At 39.4% G+C, this 17,667-nt stretch overlaps 1 pseudogene across 1 annotated transcript in view; it reads left to right on the plus strand.

Annotated features, from left to right (window-relative positions):
• The window catches only part of LOC144464370 (uncharacterized), a 529,688-nt pseudogene that overhangs the window by 194,264 nt on the left and 317,757 nt on the right, over window positions 1-17,667 (plus strand). The window contains exon 7 of the transcript XR_013492097.1: window positions 3,388-4,764. The product of XR_013492097.1 is annotated as an uncharacterized LOC144464370 (transcript). The remainder of the gene's footprint in view (window positions 1-3,387; window positions 4,765-17,667) is intronic.

Consider the following 17,667-nt stretch of genomic DNA (forward strand, 5'->3'; position numbering starts at 1 on the left):
ACATTGCTAGGTGAATCAAAATGCCAGTGACACCCATCCCCAGCCCGGATGTCATCTGTGAATAAACAGGGTGTCAGTCTGGCTGTGCTCCTACTGCCTGCAGACAGCCTCTGTCAGCGTCAGACCAGGAAATGCCACCTCTCTGCTGACAGCTGCCTGTGCCGTACTCACACTAACACCCGCAGGGAGAGCCCTGCAGCTCCCAACCCAGCTCTGTGCACCGCCATGCTAAGTGCAGATCCCCAAACCTGCTGCACGTTTCCCTGACAGCACTTCACTGTATATCTAAATAGAGCAGGAGCCCAGCGTGTCCCAGGAAAACTTTTACATTCTGCTCCGTTCAGGGAGGATTTGTCACCTGGGAAGGAGGATAATGAAGCAGTGTTTCTTCTCTGGTTGTTCAAGGCAGTCCTTTCCCATAGACGTAGTAATGGCTGGATTGGATTAAATGAGCTCTCCTCCTTGTCTGTCAAGTTGAGGACGGTTGAGATCTGTGGAACATTTAGATTTTGTTCTAAGCTGTAAGGGTATTAAATTATTATTATCAAGCTGCATAATGAAAAAACAGAGAAATGCTTGTTTGACTGAAGACACTAACTATATAGATAGCTTTAGCTAAACCACTGCCAAAGTAAATCCTAAATTCTAACAAACGTCTGTGGTAAAGATAGCAGACAATGTGAGCACACAATCGCATGTTGTGGGCGAACTGCCTGTCTCCAAGATGCAGAAAAGCATCGGAATTACATTGATTTGTAAGGTGAAACTGTTTAATCACCTGGTCAGTTTGTTTTGGAGAAAAAGAGACCTCTGTGGATAATTCAGCTCCTGATAAAAACCTCCTGAAAAATGAACACTGAAGGAATTCTAGCTGTGCAAAGTTTCATCTGCTTGGAATCTGCAATTAATCGCAGGAATAAGGAAAAACTCCCCAAAAGCACCCTTTAAGGGGAAAAAAAATTGTAGAAACCTCAGGAGGGGCAACTGAGGAGGGATCCCTCTTCCAGGATGGACAGAAGTGCATTAGATGTCGTACAGAACAGATCAACATAATACATTTACAGTAATCCATATGACATATTTAGTACACACTCGTTGTGTTAAAGGATAGGTATTTGCGACCAGTGTTGTATGAGTTGGAGGGCTTGTTGAGTTATTTTGGTAAGTACATTTGTATTATGATATAAAATTGTGCTGAATATTCCATTGAATTCAATAGGATTCCTGTTCGCTGTAGCCAAAGTAGCAGCTATTATTCCTAGGGTCCACATGCACCATTGTTACAACCAATGACCATGTTGATTTTATCCCATTAACCGTACAACCGCAGTTGTTGGTCACATGTGAGGAAAATTAAGTTATATCAACTCATGAGTTGAAGTTATTTGTACATAAAGAATAAAATAAAAAAATAGAATCAGATGACAGTCGTGTTCCTCTCTATCCTTGTAAATCAGTACAGCTCTTTTAATGTTGTTAAACTTGACCAACTGCTTTTCTAACACTATTATGTCAAGTCATGTCCATTTTATTTATATAGCCCAGTATCACAAATCACAAATTTGTGTCAAGGGGCTTTAAAATCTATACAGCACATGATGCTGTCTTTTCAACTCTCAAAGGAAGGAACCTTAGGAAGAGCAGCTGAGGAGGGATCCTCTCCAGACATGAACAGAGAGACATGCAATAGATGTCTTGTATACACAATAGGCCAAGGTAAAGTCACAGAATGGACAATCAAGATGACAAAAATATAGACTGAATATAGATATAAATATAGAGAAAGAGAGACAAGTGGAGAAGCTGAATCTCCTAGAGGGTGAATATCCAGGTCCAAATATCTGGAATGAAGCCAACAACCAGGAGAGAGAAAGGTCCCAGGATGGCTGATGGTCCAGCACAGAGAAGTCTGATGGTACAAGGGGGAGAAACTAGAGGGAGAGAGGCACACAGCTGTGCCTGTGGGACACGAACAGAGTTAGAGAGATGCAGTGGAGTGATGTACAATGGTTTGTAAAATGTCACTAAATTAGTCATTAATCTGTATCTAACAACAACAGCACAAAATGACTGAAAACCACATTAATCAATATGAGTGAAAAACAGTATAGTTAAACAGTAACATTTTGTTTTGTTCCAGTGTAAGGTCAAGAGAGATATGGTGGCTTCAGTAGGCTACTTTGGTATAACTTTCTGTGCTCTACCATGTTTATGTATGTCTTCCCACTGGAGGGTTGCTCCCAGTAATTGGTCTTAATTGTTAGTAATACCCCCACCTCGTTTTCTTTTAGGTCGGTGTGGTTGAGGAGATGCCTTTTTTATTGATGTGACAGCGCTAAATTGAGAACCTTTGGCAGAGTGTCAAAGCCTAATTAATCACTCTAATTTCATCTCTTCATGCGTCCTTAGCCATTGAGTGAATGTGATCAGAGGGAGAGTCATCTCTGCTTTAGCTGAACCTCCTCATGCTAATTAGCTGCTAGCCCTGAGATGGAGAGGCCCTCAGGGTGAGAGGCAAGGGGCTAAAGTCAGCCTAAATGGCCACATAATGACCAAGGGAATGGGGACCAGAGCACAGCTCATTTTCATTATATATTACATTCAAGTTCTCCACCCCCTCCCCCTCCACTCCCTCCCCTATATTGCCCAACTGAATCTCTCCTAAAGCTGTTGTCTTTCTCCATCACTCATCAGCCACTCCACTGTCTGCCAGGGTATGCAGTATAACCTTACCTCTAAAAGATGAAAATGGAAGCCTGGCTCATCCACCAGCCTCATCTGATCTGAACCGATCAGCCTGAATATACAGGAACTTTTTCATTACACCTTTTGTATGAACATTACTGTTCGTTTTTCGATACGTCTAAAAATGAAGCTGAGCAGGTGGATTTATCTATGGGTGCTCATGTACTGTATAGTAAGCAAAATTATAACCCAAACTAACTTAAACCTAAACCAAAATAAGTCATTCTAACCTCAACCCCAACTAAGGGACTGTACAGAAATGATTAGGACATGAAAAGGTGCTGAATGTCATATTTAAAACAAACAAACAAAAATACATAATCCACTCCACTCTAATGATCCACATAACAAAAATTCTTCTGTTTCCACAGGAAATGTGCAGTTGCTACTTCTTAGATGCTTTTTGAAAATAAATTAGAACTTAAGTAAAATACTTTATTTTTTGATTTACTTCCTGAGATTTATGCAACAAAAGCACATGGTTAGGTTGAGAATAAAATATCATGGTTTGGCCTAAAATAAATACGGTTGTTACTAATGTAATGTAATGTCACATGACATATATCATGAGACATACATCACTGGCATGCTACACACACTAGCACACCATGTTGTTATTAAAAATAACTCACAGGCTGCCAGGTGAAGTGGAGGAAGTGGTGAGGAGAGCAAGATCGAGCTCAGCACCAGGCCCAAGTGGCGTGCCCTATAAGGTGTATAAGAACTGCCCAAAGCTACTACATCAACTTTGGAGGGCCCTGAAGGTGATCTGGAGGAGAGGGAAGATTGCCAAGACATGGAGGTATGCTGAGGGAATGTACATACCGAAAGATGAGAAGTCTGAGAACATCGACCAGTTCCGGGTAATCTCCTTGCTCAGTGTGGAGAGCAAAATCTTCTTCAGCATCGTGGCCAAGAGACTCTCCGACTTCCTATTGAGTAATAAGTACATTGACATGTCAGTGCAGAAGGGAGGAATACCAGGAGTTCCTGGTTGCCTGGAACACTACCAGGCGTGGTAACCCAGCTCATCAGGGAGGCAAGAGAGGGCAGAGGTGACCTGGCTGTACTGTGGCTAGATCTCACCAATGCTTATGGGTCCATACCCCATAAGCTGGTGGAGGTCACACTGGAGAAACACCATGTACCCCAGAAGGTGAAAGACCTCATCCTGGACTATTACAGCGAGTTCAGCTTGAGAGTCTCATCTGGCCAGTTGACATAGGCACTGGCACCAGCTGGAAGTGGACATAATTACAGATTGCACCATATCAGTGACCCTCTTCGTGCTGGCAATGAACATGCTGGTCAAGGGAGCTGAAACAGAATGCAGAGGCCCACTCAGCAAGTCTGGAGTAAAGCAACCGCCCATCAGAGCCTTCATGGACGACCTCACGGTGATGACTGTACCAGGAGCCAGGTGGATTCTCCAGGGGTTGGAGAGGATCATGGCATGGGCACGCATGAGCTTCAAGCCTGCAAAGTCCAGGTCCTTGGTTCTAAAGAAGGGGAAGGTCACAGACAAATTCCGCTTCAGGCTGGGAGAACATCTGATTCCGTCAGTCACTGAGAAGCCAGTGAAGAGCCTTGGGAAGGTCTTCAGCTGCAGCCTGAATGACAGGGACTCCATCAAGGCGACCAGTGCTGACCTAGAGGGCTTGCTGAGAGCAGGGGACAAGTCTGGGCTCCATGGAAGATTCAAGGTCTGGATCTACCAGCATGGAATCCTCCCAAGAATCCTCTGGCCTCTGCTCATCTATGAGGTTCCCATGACTGTGGTGGAAGGTTTTTAAGCAAAGAGTGAGCAGCTATCTTTGCAGATGGCTGAGACTGCCACGCAGCCTAAGTAACATTGGACTGTATGGGAACACCAATAAGCTCAGGCTCCCTTTCAGCTTGGTCAGGGAGGAGTTCATCGTGGCACAGGAACACCTGCAGTGCTCTGGATCCAGAGACGCCAAAGTGTCCGGGGCAGGGATCATGGTGAGGACAGGGAGGAAGTGGAGGGCAGCTGAGGCGGTCCAGCAAACCTAAACTCGGCTGAAGCATAAGGTCATCCTCGGTACAGTGGCGCAAGGCAGAGCTGGACCTGGGAGCCTGACAACAAATGGGTGGAGTTTCCACAGCATGTCGTGAGACAATGTGTTTAAGGCCATAAGCCAAAAAAAAGTGTGTTAAAATATGTTGTAAATCGCTCACACAGTTAATGTGATAAAAGACATTTTGCACCATGAGATAAGTGACATACAAAGTTAGGGACCTCCCCCCTGTGTGGGTTTTAGACATAAAGTTGTGCTGAAGTAAAATGAAGAGAATTTTTTAGTTCAAAGTTCATCTCTTTGCCTTATCTTTATGATCATGAGAAACCTAAGCACAATATAACATATGTTTTTCGCTCAATGAAACTCAAATCCAAATGTTGAAAAATGTTTACTCATTTTGTTTATGTTCAAAATTAAATGCTCAAACAACAACAATATGTTAAACTGACATGTGGCACATTTATTTTGTGTGGTGTACTCAAAACATTTATGCTACTGTATTGTAATAAACTAAAAGTGTGTAAGGTGTTTCCAAAAAAAAATATGTTGAGTGAGCAAATTGGGGTTTACAGTACAGAATAAAGTGCTGGTTGTGAGTGGCTTTTGGATAAAAAATGAAATGCTATTTAAAGAAATAATGATTATTGTAGTGACTTTAGTAATTAGAAAGATCCTCGTGTTTTTTTTGTGTTTCTCAAAATGTATGGTTCTGTTAGCTACCAGCTGAGTATGATGGACATAATGAAACCCTGGTAAATAAACAGACTGTCATCTGTATGGTAAAATGCACCCTTATCAGCCACAGGGCAAACAAAAGCTGCAACGTCTGATACTCTGTATGATGTAGATATTATTGCAGCTTTTAACTACATGGCAGGAGAAGGCTGATATAAAATACCCTCCCCCTTTTCTGATCCCACCTTACCATTTTAACAATTTTTGCACAATCCCAAACAGAACTGATGTGGGTGTAGTAGAATTGTTAATTTTCTGAAATTACAAATGCTTAGTAAGAACTAAATCTCTCTATCATAGTCTGTGAAAAGATATGAATTTGCCTGAACTGGAGTAGGTTGGACCAATATGAATTAAGATTCATTTTGCAATGTAGATGCAATGCGATGTAAATATTCACTATTATAGTGAGGAGGGTCTGCAAACATCCATGAAAATCAAGTTTTCATGTGGAATGGGTGAAAAAGGACAGTTTTACCAAACAATGAACAACACTTGAAGAAAAAGCAATCCATGTGGAGCATCTGCCCAACTGTCTACACCCCATGTTCAAGGAGTGACAGCTGAGAGCAGCATTAACTCACATTCTTATTTAAAAAGTCAAATCATGATAAACTAACTAACTAACAACTACTTGAACTGTATGTCAATATAAATGGTCTATGTGTTAATTGGATGGATGGTTGTCATTAAATAGCATGTTTCAGGCATGTCTGTAACATTTGGATCCACCCCACTCCCCAGTTCAAAGAAAAAAATCTGAGTATTTAGAGGGCTGCTCTAATGCTGAAATCTGGAACTGTTCCTGCATATTAAACTTTACAGGGCCCAGTGTTTCTATATTGCCTGTCATGCGTTGTTAAGACTGGCCTCTCCGTTTTAAAACCATCATCACACCACTTTATATGAGTGTGTGGGTACATCTGGCCAATGTATTTGGCATCCTCTGTAGATCCTGGCTCAGACACCTAACATGAGACCTTAAAGCCCTCAGCACCAAGCTTGCCTGGCATCTGCTCCTCTGGGAAAGCTGGGTTGGGAGAAGTGGCCTTGAATCAGGACAGGCTCGAGAGCTGTGTGTGTGTGTGTGTGTGTGTGTGTGTGTGTGTGTGAGTGAGTGAGTGAGAGAGAGAGAGAGAGAGAGAGAGAGAGAGAGAGAGAGACGATGACCCTTGCTCTACTTACTCTTGGTTGCTTGTAATGTTGGTGATCCAGGAATTTAAGCCTCTTCTGCTATTCCGTAAGTGGCTGTAAGTGGTTGTGCGTCACTCTGCAGAAGTGTGCCAGCTAAATGCCTGAAATGCAAATGCGAATGTGGCTTCAGTTCCACAGTGAATAAACCATGTCCTAGAGAAGACTTATGAGAAAAAAATACTGCTAGTTAGGAGGGTTAGTTTATACACTCCTGACCTATAGTTATGTTGTAATGACTGACAATAAGACGTGTTGATACAGAGTTAGAAATTATTAGCTCGTAATGGCTTTTAGGTCCTAAAACAGTTTTGGAAGTTTCTGTTTATTTTATTCTATTTTATTTTATTTCTTAAAAACACCCCTTCAAAACATCATATTGGTGTTTTTGCATAAAATGCATGAATTTTACATGACTGCTGACCATTGTTGAGTTATTGTAATAAGCAGTAGCATAATGAAGGGGCAGACATTTCTGGTTGCCTCTCTGTCAGCTCTGATAAACTTGCTAAATGTAGGCTCTTATTTCTATTTTGCAAGTCTTGGTGCTGCTTTTTGTGGTTGGCTTGGGGAATTGGTGGCATGTGGCTGTGAGTCACTCATCAGAATGAGGAAATCAACTCACCAGTCTGAAAACTCTCCTTCTGATGACTTCTAGCTTGCTAGCTGTGTCAAGGTTTTCAAATGTAAAAACCAGTAAACACTGAGGAAAAGATGGAGAAGATGACACCACCATACTCTCAACAATACTATTGCGGGTAACTTATAGATATCATTGTTGAAGCTCCCACACTACATCATACCACCATTTCCACTTTCTAAAACAAGCCAGCTTGCTAGCATCCTACTGAATTCTTACAAGAAACCTTCATCTTCCTGGAGATCTCCCTCCAGCCAATGTATTTAGGTTTTTATAGTGAAATAAGTGCATATCTTGTAGGTAACTCCTCATTTAAATCTTGTGAATCAGCCATTCCTTGTTTATTGTGGTGCTTCCAACGCGAGTGGCAAAATAAAAATAGAAATGGGGCGTCCAACAAAAGTTCAGCCCAAAACAGCTTGCCGCATTGCGCTGCGTTGTGTCGTGTTGCCCGCAGGAAATCAGGACAGTCCAATAGAAAGCAATGCAGTCAAACTGATTTTTTCACTGGCACTCACTCACGTCACATCCGGTTGGGACACCGTATTAGGACACACAAGTAACACTTGAGTAGTAGTGTAACCCCACTTTGTTGTTCGGTGGCGTTCTCCCTCCCTCTGGCTTGTGGGTAATAAGCATGCTACAGTTTTTTCTTGTTTTTAGTTTCTTTAATTCACACCAAAATTCAGCAAGACTGCATTTCATCCAGCTTCTCTCCAATTCAACTGCAGCATGTTACCCTGACTCTGTCACGCTAACACCTGTCCCCTGCAAAACAATACCAGGTAGAAACTATAGTTACTCTTAATCTCACTTGAGGCTAAGGGGACTTTAAATAACAACTTAAAAGTACACATGAAAATATGTTATATAAAATATGTCATACATAAGTGCTATTGATGATAAAGGAATAATTACTGTATTAATAATATAAATCAATTCTCTAGGTCAAAAATAACAATGTGGAATTATTCCTGCTAAAACATTAATCTTTCCACAGTATTTTGTAGCAACATAAATTAGTATGGTGACTTAATATTGTGTACAGTAATGATGGTTACAGTAGCATCAATTTAAAGATGCAAATATTGTTTATATTCAGTATCAATTATTCTGTAAATAATTTTCTTGATTATTATTTTTTTATGTAGGTTATCAAAAAGTGAAAAAAAATCTCCAAGGCTTATTTAAATGTCTTATTCAATCCAACCAACAGCCCTAGGTCCTAAAGATATTCTATTTACTAGCATCAAATTCTTACTTTACAGAAGGTGAAAAGAAAGTGTAGGGCATGAAAAAGTTACGTGATTAATCAAATGCAGTATATTTGCTGATTAATTGACTCATCAGTTTCAAGTCTAGATCAGTTCATTTTTAGTTTTGCAGTTTTCTATGGATTTGATAACACTGAATGTAGTACAGTATAGGGGTGTTTCTAGGAATGGAGGACACTGGGGGCTTAGCCCAGACCATTGTAGGGGGATCTGTGGGGATCGTCTACCAGGAAGTTTCTTTTAATGAGCAAGCTCTATTTTGATGTTTTTATGCATTCTGGCATCGCATGTACCCATAAAACATTCATTTTATCCCATTTCATTCAGCTTAATGATGAATTGAGATGTTACAAATATTAGTAGTTGATAGTAGAATACTTTGCAACTCCCATCATCAAAATTTATTATCATGTTATTTTCGAGGGCTTTAATGCATGAACAAACTTACACACTATTATTGTAGTAATTAATATTATGATTAGTATTGGTATTCATTAATGTATTTATTAATTTATGTATTAGGTCCATTCTTATTTTTGAAAAATATATACAGCCTATTTAGATCCGGGGCTATTTCTAAATCATTTAGGGCTGAAGCCTTGGACACCCAGGCCTAACAACACCACTGATAATGTATGAAATAAAATGTGCTATAACGCTGGTTTGATCATATCCTCTGTTTTATCTGTGTTCAGTTTTACAATAAAAGTCAAAGGTCAAATCTGGATCTATGGATGCCATGCCATCTCACTAAACTGGCATATAGCCAGTTGTTTGAAGCAGTAAAAGAATTCTACTGATTCAGAGATTAAAGTTGGCTTTAATATCAATTGGATTTTGTAAAGGTGTTGAACCCTCCCCATCTGCTCTGGAGAATTCTTAATAGACAGTTTATTGTCCTTAGAATTAGAATTAGAACAATTTCTGGGAAAATAAAAACATAAGCATCTATTAACACACAGTAAATTTTCAGTTATGAGCTTGTTGTGTTATTTCTCTGTGATGCTTGCCAAGGCTCTTCCTTTCCCTGTAATTACTGGATCAAATTCACATCACACGTTAACATAAAGCAGGCGGCCAAATATGTTTTTTTCAACAGTGAGAATTTATAGCCTGAACTATGTTTTGTCCTTATATCACACAGATATGCAGTTTCAGCCAGGCTTGGCCAAAACATCCATATGTTTGTTTGACCTGATTGATTCATCGTTCAGCAAATGATGTGGGCTTTGTAAATAATTGGCCAACTTTCTGGGGAAAACCTGGTCTGGTTAGGAGAGACGGCATTCATCCCACTTTGGATGAAGCCACTCTCGTCTCTAGGAACCTGTCCAAGTTTATTAGAAATTCAAAACCCTGACAACCCAGAGTTGAGACCAGGAATCAGAGTCGTAGTCTTAAACGCTTCTGTAAGCTTCTAGTCCAGATACCCACCTAAAGTGTCTGTCCTCCGATCACCTAAATTATTTAAATCAAAAGTTAAACAAAGAGGAGTTGTGCATAAAAACCTAATAAAATTAAAACCTCTTCTGTAACAGAAAGACAAAACAGAAGAATTAAATGTGGACTGTGAAATATCAGGTCTCTGTCATCTAAACCAATGTTAGTAAACAAATTAATATCAGATTATCATATTGATGTACTCAGCCTCACTGAAACCTGGCTGTGTCACGATGAATATGTCAGTCAAAATGAATCCAGTCCTCCCAGTCATAATAATACCCACATTCCTCAAGGCAAGGAGGGGGAGTTGCAGCCATTTTTGACTTTAATCAGCCCTGAACCTAAACTAGATTATAATTCCTTTGAAAGTCTTGTCCTTAGTCTTTTACATCCGACCTGGAAAACCTCACAGCCACTTTTATTTTTAGTGTACCGTGCTCCTGACCCGTATACTGAATTTTTATCTGACTTCTCAGAGTTTGTATCTAGTTTAGCTCTTAAATCAGATAAAGTTATTATTGTGGGTCATTTTAATATTCATGTTGACGTTGATAATGACTCCCTCGTTACTGCAGATTATTAGACTCCATTAGCTTCAGTTAGAGTACATAAACCCACTCACTGTTTTAACCACACCCTCGACCTAGTTCTGAGGCATGGAATTGAAATTGAAAACTTAATAGTCTTTCCACAGAATCCATTTCTCCCTTTGATTTCTTTCTTACACGCCACTCAGCAACAGTTATTAGTGCTGTAGCAAAATTTAAAGAAACGATTCCATCGATGTTAATACCATGTCCCTCTGTAACTGAGGTTTCCCATACTGACTTTTAACTCTCCAAAATCGATTATCTTGTTGATAGAGCTGCAGGCTCACTGCGAACAACACTGGACTAGCACCACTTAAAAAGAAGTTAACAAAACAAAGAAAGTTCCCTCCTTGGTACAAGTCCCAAATACGAAAATTAAAAGAAATATCACAGAAATTTGAAAAGAATTGGCAATTAACCAAGCTGAAAGAATCTCGTTTAATCTGGGAAGACAGTCTTAAAATGTATAGGAGGGCCCTCCACAATGCCAGAGCAAACTATTACTCAGCATTAATAGAAGAAAATAAGTACAACCCCAGGTTTCTTTTCAGCACTGTAGTCAGGCTGACAGAAAGTCACCGCTCCATTGAGCCTTGTATTCCTTTAGCCCTTAGCAGTAATGATTTTTTTAATGAGAAAATTCTAACTATTAGGGAGCGATCACACTGAGATGAAACGCTAGAAACGCGACGCCAGTAAAACCATTGTTTTCCTATGATACAGCGCGTCTGACCGGCGTTCAAGTGTCTTTTTAGATGGCTGTTTTTCCGGCGTCTTTTTAGAAGCGCGTAGACGCTGAAAAGTTCAAATATTTTCAACTTTTTTGAGCACCAGACGCCAGTAGCTAGCGCACATTGAATAAGGGCTTCCAGCGTCCGTGTCTGTAGCGTCTCATTTCTGTGTGATCACCCCCTAAGAGGCAAAATTCATGACCTCCTGCCCTCAAACAGCACCAATCTTCTTTCAAACACAGGGAAGTTAAACACAGCTGTAAAACTTGATAAATACTTTGATTGCTTCTCCCAGATTACTCTTCAACATCTGAACTTTATGATTTCTTCATCTAAATCATCATTGTGTCTCTTAGACCCCATCCCAACTAGGCTACTTAAGGAAGTCTTACCTTAAGTTAACAGTTCTTTACTAGACATGATCAATATATCTTTATTAACAGGCTATGTACCACAGTCCTTTAAGGTAGCTGTAATTAAACCTCTTCTAAAAAAAGCCCACCCTAGATCCAGAGATCCAATTATAGACCCATATCTAATCTTCCATTTCTTTCAAAGATACTATTGTCACACATGTATACTGCCAGATATTAATACATACTTTCAACATATTGTACCACAGTAGCCAGAACTATAACTATAATATTATTACTTTCAATAATGTTGTTGTAAGCTACTGTCATTACCTGCATCTCTCTCTCTCTCTCTCTCTCTCTCTCTCTCTCTGTCTCATTGTGTCATGTGGATTACTGTTAATTTATTATGCTGATCTGTTCTGTACGACATCTATTGCACGTCTGTCCGTCCTGGAAGAGGGATCCCTCCTCAGTTGCTCTTCCTGAGGTTTCTACCGTTTTTTTTCCCCATTGAAGGGTTTTTTTGGGGGAGTTTTTCCTTATCTGCTGCGAGGGTCATAAGGACAGAGGGATGTCGTATGCTGTAAAGCCCTGTGAGGCAAATTGTGATTTGTGATATTGGGCTTTATAAATAAAATTGATTGATTGATTGATTGATTGAAAAGTCGTCACAGACCAGCTGTGTGACTTTCTCCACGATAATAATCTATCAGAGGAATTTCAGTCAGGATTTAGAGTGTATTATACAACTGAGACAACACTAGTTAAAATTACAAATTATTTCTCTTCTCTCTTCTGATTGCTTCAGACAAAGGATTCATCTCTGTACTTGTTTTATTAGATCTTAGTGCCACATTTGACACAATGGACCATCAAATTCTACTACAGAGACTGGAGCATTTAATTGGCCTAAAAGGTTCTGCACTAAGGCGGTTTAAATCTTATTTATCCGACCGATTTCAGTTCGTTTACATTCATGATGAATCATCTTTACATACTAAAGCTTGTTTTGGAGTTCCACAAGGTTCTGTGCTCAGACCAATTCTATTCACTATTCTATTCTATTCATATGCTTCCCTTTGGTAACATCATTAGAAATCACTCTGTAAATTCCATTGTTATGCAGATGAATTATATCTGTCGATAAAGCCAGAAGAAATGGATCACTTAACTACAATTCAAAAATGCCTTAAAGACATAAAAACCTGGATGAGCTCCAATTTCCTTATGTTAAATTCAGACAAAACTGAAGTTATTGTTCTTGGCCCCAAACCCCTCAAAAATTCTTTATCTGATGATATAGTTTCTCTGGATGCACTACCATAAGAAACCTCAGAGTAATGTTTGATCAAGATTGGTCTTTTAACTCGTTTATAAAACAAACTTCATGGACTGTGTTCTTTCATCTGCATAATATTGCAAAAAATTGGCCTATCCTGTCCCCAAAAGATGCAGAAAAATTGGTCCATGCTTTTGTTACCTCTAGGCTGGATTACTGTAATTCCCTATTAACAGGTAGCTCTAATAAGTCTTTAAAACCTCTCCAGCTGATGCAGAATGCAGCAGCACATGTACTTACAGGTATTGAGAAAAGAGATCATATTTATCTGCACTGGTTCCCTGTAAAATCCAGAATTGATTTTAAAATCCTTCTCCTAACTTACAATCTCTAAATGGTCAGGTGCCGTCATATCTTAGAGAGCTCATAGTGCCGTATTATCTGACCAGAACACTGCACTCTGAGAATGCAGGGTTACCTGTGGTTCCTAAAGTCTCTAAAAGTAGATCAGGAGCCAGAGCCTTCAGCTTTCAGGCTCCTCTTCTGTTGAATCATCTTCCTGTTTCGGTCCGGGAGGCAGAGACCATCTCCACATTTAAGACTAGACTTAAGACTTTCCTTTTTTGATAAAGCCTATAATTAGGGCTGGCTCAGGCTTGTCTTGGACCAGCCCCTAGTTAGGCTGACATAGGCCTAGTCTGCTGGGGGACCCCCTATAATACACCAAGCCCTTTCTCTCTGTCTCCGCTGGTTCTTCTTCACTTGCTAACATTCACATCCTATTACTGCATGTCACTAACTCGGCCTCTTCTCCGAAGTCTTTGTGCTCCACTGTCTCACAGATTCCCTCGTACCGCAGCTACGCCTGGATGGTGTGTAGTGGTTGGGCTGCTGCCGTGGTCCTGCCAGATGCCTCCTACTGCTGTTGTTATTATTAATCATACTTCTACTGTTATCATACACATATGATTATTATTGTCACGTACATATACTGTTATATATTAATACATACTATATATTGTACCACAGTTTACTTAAATTAATGTTACTGTAGCTATTATCATTACTGTCTGCCCTGCATCTCTCTCTGGCTCTGTCTCTTTCGGTCTCTCTTTATGTTTCATTTTGTCATATGGATTACTGCCGTTTTATTATGTTGATCTGTTCTGTACGACATCTATTACACGTCTGTCCTGGAAGAGGGATCCCTCCTCAGTTGCTCTTCCTGAGGTTTCTACCATTTTTTTTTTTTCAGCGTTAAAGGGGATTTTTTTGGGAGTTTTTCCTTATCCACTGTGAGGGTCATAAGGACAGAGGGATGTTGTATGCTGTAAAGCCCTCTGAGGCAAATTGTGATTTGTGATATTAGGCTTTATGAAATTGAAATTGAATTGAATTTTCTGGAGTAAGGGCTCCAAACACACACACACACACACACACACACACTTCATATTCTTGTTAACTGAACATGCAGGCAGACCTGTAGGGATGTGGTCAATATTCTAGACAAACAGTGAACTGGTTTTGTCGCATGGAGTGTGTTTTGTCAGTGGTCACGTCCTCAAACTCCTCACACTGTTGCAGAGATAATTACCAAGTCTGTATGCTGTGAGGGTTTTTTATGTACACCCATTTCTAATTATGCACTGCAGGGGAAGTTAAGGTCTGTTTTTCATAATTCATGTTTTGCTTACAAAGTGTAAAGACTGCAATTCTCTAGACCTCTCCCTCCACCGCCCACTCACCACCTCCTTGTTAAACTTCCGTGTTGGAAGGGATTGTAAAGTGATATTTTTAAGTGGAAAATCTTCCTACCTTTATGATCAGCTCAAGTCCCTGCTACTGGAGCCATGAGAAATATGTAACATTTTGCTCTGGCAGACTGAGGAAAAGCTGCCCATGAAAACAGATTTTTTTATGATTACACTTTCGGGAAGGCTGTCAGCTACTATCACTCTCAGCTTAGGCACAGATGCTTATTTTAAGTGACTGGTGGAGTGCATTATTTCTTTTCCTTTCTTCTGATTTTAGTGCCACATTTGGTGAAAGGGGTTGAATGTAATGGTCCATAATATGCATATATATTATTATGGACCGATTATGGAGCTTTTACATTTTTTTAAAGCTGTGTTACTACATTTCCCATATTGCCTTTCGCTGACCACCCAGAGCATGGGTGTATTATGAGACAATGGATCCCCTTGGCACGCATACATAAACCCCCGCTAGTAGTGAGCAGTAAAGTGAGTTAAGTGATGCATTCTACCAAAGCCACACTGATACTCCTCACTACCAAAATCTGTAAGGCACCATACAAAATAGCATAGGAATCCATCAAAGGACACCTGTAATTTTAATGTAGCCTTAGTGTAGTTGAAGCCTAAGGCTGCATTGCAGCGATTAAAAAATATATGTTAAAACTAAATCTCAAATTAAACCTGAAACTGGCAAATTTTAACTACAGCCAGGGACCTTTGTTGTGTGTCATACACTGGTTTCCCCCATGATTTTTCTTTTATGTCTCTACACTCTCAAATATTGAAGACAGGCAAAAATGGCAGCGGGGCCGTGCCCAGTGGGCCCTCACAGAGAATGTGAGTGAAATTGTTGCCTTCAATGAAAAGAGACATGCAAATGAAAACATAATTAACTGGCTAACTTGTTTGTGTTTAAGTAGGTATGATTCTATCCTAATGTTGTAAAAATTTCAAGCAAAATGACCAAAAAAGTCATTTAAACAAAATGGGATTTAGTGTTTGCTCCCATCATAAAGATGAATGTCTGTGGTGGTTGCTGTCTGCTACCATGTTTCTTTTTTAATTTCAGGGCTTTTTAGTGGAATGGAGGAAAAAGGAAAAAAGAAAAGGAAGCAGATTTAATAACTTTTTGAAAGAAAAATCTGTCTCTGTAAACCTTTATCAGACCTTTTCTGTGTCAACACACCAACTTTTTCCCTTCACACAACTGTGAAAAAAACTTGTAGTATTTCCACCCTGAAATAAAAAAAAACTAAAAAAGCTAAATGTGCATTAAACAGCTGAATGGTTATGAGCAGGAATGAAAGACGTAGAAGAAGAAGAAGAAGAAGAAGAAGAAGAAGAAGAAGAAGAGGAGGAAGAAGAAGAATTAGTAGAAATGCATGTAAACCAGAGGGATTTCACCTCTACTGCTGCTGACGTGTTTTATGATGGATTTATATATGTGCACCCTAGCCTCCTCGTGGTTGTACTTAACTGCATTTCTACTCATAGCTCTGGTTTAGAAGCACCATAATACCAAATCCCTCTGACCAATCGGAGCAGTGCACCATTGTGTGTATACAGTACTGTGTACACATCAGTCGATGAAGAACACTTGCACTTGGAGGCACAAATTATCTTTAAATAGTCTTATAATTGGTAGTGTTTATATTTCTTCTAGAAGTGAGGACAACAGGGACGTGTACAAGAATATGCAGAAGCCGCACAGCAAGAGAAGCTCTCGCAAGATCATTACAGCAGTACGGGACTACTCAGTGTGCATCACTAGCAGCTCTCCTCCCAGTCATAGCAGTTTTCTATCGTACACAAAAATATCCAACTTGACAAATCATTTTAACTCAACATTTCTTTAAGAAAAATGTTGTTAATGTGAGATAGTTACATTGATTGTTACTACTAATGAAAGATCTTTTTGAATATTGTGTTGTATCTTTAGAGAATCAAATAATTGTATTGCATCTTAAAAGAGATATGTCTCTCTTGCTTTAAAAATCACATTATATGTGTCTACAGTGACATTTTCCATGCACAGAGATATGGAATATTGTTGGCATGCTATACAAGCTAATTACATAAGCCTCATCAGTGGAAGGTGTAGGTTTGAATTTGACAAATTGAGACTATTCAAAGCCTCCGAATGTCTTGATTTGAATTGAAAAATGTGCATTAGCAAATTCATTTTAAAAGTCTAAGATTAATGTGACAAATCTGAAATGTCATCATCAGGGTTACTCCAGCGTCTTGGTTGAAAAAGTAAGAATTCTCCATCTGACCTGTGTTAAACTAAAAGAATACCTGGTGTTTAATACTTGGCCTCATGCAAGAAACGATATACGAACAAATTTTCTCTTATATTTGTTCGTATCCACAATTTGTTCTTATATTGTTTGTATCCATTTATGTGCAGGATTCACCAGTGTTTTCATATTTTTGCTCTTCTCTTAAATAAGACAACATTTAATGAGTGGTAAAGAGCACTCTGAGCAAGAGGAGAGAAAAACATTCTCTTCTCATGGTCCACAAATTGTTATCCAATGCAAGAAAAAACACAAGTATCATATATTGGAGGACTAAAGAAATACTACTACACTTAGTCTACTGATCCCAAGTACTGTAATTTGGAATGTAACTAAGTACATTTACACAAGTACTGTACTTAAGTACAAACCTGAAGTACTTTAACTTTGCTTATGTATTTTAATCTCATGCCACTTTCGACTTTGACTCCACTACACTTCAGAGGAAAATATTTTACTTTTTACTCCACCACAATTATTTGATAACTGCAATTACTTTACAAATCAAGATTTTTTGCACACAAACCCTATGAAGATATTCAAGTGCAGCTGAAACTATTAGTCTATTCAAAATCAAAATTAAA

Source organism: Epinephelus lanceolatus, chromosome 9 (genome assembly GCF_041903045.1).
Source record: "Epinephelus lanceolatus isolate andai-2023 chromosome 9, ASM4190304v1, whole genome shotgun sequence".
Classification (NCBI taxonomy): Eukaryota; Metazoa; Chordata; class Actinopteri; order Perciformes; family Serranidae; genus Epinephelus; species Epinephelus lanceolatus.